Raw genomic sequence first — 2738 nt, forward strand, 5'->3', positions numbered from 1 at the left:
GGGTTTAATGGCTCTACAAGAACTACAGTGGAAGCAAGTGTAGCAATATTACATGAAGAGCTTGCTGGTCGGTATCCTGAGTGGGATTTAAGTAGGAATTCAAAGCCAAGACCTTTTGACCAAATTGGGTATGACTGGCCGTAATGGCCGAGGGCGTAAGATGTTTGGATGGGGTTCAAAATAACGATAGTAAATATTTCTCAGATTATCGAAAAAGATACAATTATAAAAAGAGTTGAGTATAAATTTATCACTTTACGTAAAAAAAAAAAAAGCTTCTTGGAATTATGTGAACATAACCTATGACATAAAGATTGTCACAAAGTCAGAAGCATAAGACAGCACAAATATTTTCTACTCTCCGGACTATCTATTGAATATATCGCAAAATATTTTCAGCAATAGCTAATTTTGACCCACCTATTTTTTTAAACTGTCATATTGTTACGAAGTGAGGTCTGAAAATCTCCGACGTAACTTAAACTGAAACGGGACTATTATCATTCTAGTCTTAAACCAGCAGGCACCACCACCACCATCACCATGATCATCATCATCATCATCATCATCATCATCATCATCATCATCATCATCATCATCATCATCATCTTCATCATCATCATCATCATTATCAACAACAACAACTACAACTACAGCAGCAGCAGCAAGAACAACAACAACAACCGCAATAACAACAGCAACATTTTATTATTTAATAAAAGCGAGACAACTCAACGTACACTAACACTTTTCTTTCATGTAAACATTTTGAATGCCCCGGTCTTGCTAATTAAGAATTCATGTATTCCACAGCAAAGTAGGATTAAGCTATCTTGATTACATCATGGTGATTCATGGGCCACCGGATATTGCGTCATTTCACATTCTTGCCTCTAGTCGTTGATATAAACAAACCGTTGTTATCACGACTTTACGTGAAAATTTAACCGATTTGTTATATCGGGTCGTAAAAAATATCTCACACAGCTTACCTTATAATATGCACTGTCTTCAAGGATGATAACTAATTATGAAGGTTTCGTGAGGAGGCACGGCGTAAAAATTTAAATTGTAAAACAGTAGAGGTAGAAGTAATTGGACAAAGAAGGTGGGGGGGGGGATGGGGGTGGGGGGGGGGGGGGGGGGTGGGGTGTGGAGGAGGCAGGTGAGTTAATATAAATGTAGTTAAGGATATCTTCTAAGATATTAATTGTAATCTTACTTCAAGTTGTCATAACATAGGGCTGCACCACCTTTTAATGGCCAGCTTACAGTGTAAAACCAGGACTTATACACCTTAAGGGTTTAATGAGGAAGCTGTATGCTTATGAGAACGTAGTCGTACTAATGTGTGCTTGAACGGAGATAACTTGGTATTTTTCTTCCATTTTCATCTGATTTTATAGGTATGTTTGTTCCTTTAATTGAGATCAATTGTATAATAAAACCATTTGGTTGTATTTTATTGCACTCATTATTGTGATTGTCAATCAAATGCTTTTACTTTTATACCATATTTTTCTTCCATTTTCATCTGATTTTATAGCTTTGTTTGTTATTTTAATTGAGATTAATTGTGTAATAAAACCATCTGGTTGTATTTTATTGAACTCATTATTGTGATTATCAATCAAATGTTTTTACTTTTATACGTACCATATAATGTTATGTTTAGAATGGGTTTAATTGTGTATCAAGGGAATGCAATCATCACATTTTCAGTCTATGACGCAGCGGTCTGGAGTCTCGTCTTAAAACAAATCAAGCGATGTTGAGCATTATCAGCAAGGAATGTGTGTAAGGGATTGCGAGACTCTGACGCCGATTGATAGGGGGTTATTGAGTAAAGAATTTTACACACATAACTTTACTTGACTCAAATGTGAATGAGTACCTGGTTTTAGGCAGTGGCGGGTGTTATAAGAGTACAAATACCAAAAAACTACGCTTTCATGCGATGTATACTGTATGGAATGAAACTGTTGATCCTCATAGCTAAAAATGAGAATATATGATGATGCACTTAGCAGTGTTCATATGTACTTGTTTTATTATAGTCCATTGACAGCGTGGCTCAGCGGTACGGTCTTTGCTTCGTACCTAAAGGGTACCAAGTTCGAATGCCTTCTGCGCTGTGTGGCCTTGAGGAAACCACCCAACCCTAGCTCAGTTTGCGGCGCTGCACTGCGGCTAACGCCTGTGTTTTTCCAGTCTTCCTTTGGAATAGACCCTAAAGACACATTTTCCCTGTTGGATGAATAAAGGGAATTTTATTTATTTGATCTGAAGACAAATCCAACAATCCACAAATATCAGGCTGGTTTCCTAATATTATTTTATTTAGAGAAGTGTAAGAATTGTGAGTCTTGTTCATATTGAGAATTCCAAAATACCAAAGTGTCTGATCAAAAACAGTTTTAATTTTAAATTGTCATATTCATCTCACAACAATCGTTTAAATGCAGACAAATGGTTATAAAGTCGGTTTGCTTAATAATAACAATAACAATGATAAGGATGAATAATGATAATAATAATAATAATAATAATAATAATAATAATAATAATAATAATAATAATATAAATAATAATAATAAATAATAATAATATAATAATAATAATATAGTGAATTATAATAATTATAATTATAATAATAATAATAATAATAATAATAATAATAAATAATAATAATAATAATAATAATAATAATAATAATAATATCAATAATATCACCGGGA

The 2738-nt window shown here is 33.7% G+C and overlaps 1 protein-coding gene across 1 annotated transcript in view; it reads left to right on the forward strand.

Annotated features, from left to right (window-relative positions):
• The first annotated feature begins 1200 nt into the window (after nucleotides 1–1200).
• Nucleotides 1201–2738, forward strand: part of LOC144966345 (uncharacterized) — a 10804-nt gene continuing 9266 nt past the window's right edge. Inside the window, exon 1 of the mRNA XM_078902670.1 lies at nucleotides 1201–1406. The gene's annotated coding sequence lies outside the window, so the exon portion shown is untranslated. The remainder of the gene's footprint in view (nucleotides 1407–2738) is intronic.

Source organism: Berghia stephanieae, chromosome 2 (assembly GCF_034508935.2).
Source record: "Berghia stephanieae isolate SIO BIC M18660-M18661 chromosome 2, UCSD_Bste_1.3, whole genome shotgun sequence".
NCBI lineage: Eukaryota > Metazoa > Mollusca > Gastropoda > Nudibranchia > Aeolidiidae > Berghia > Berghia stephanieae.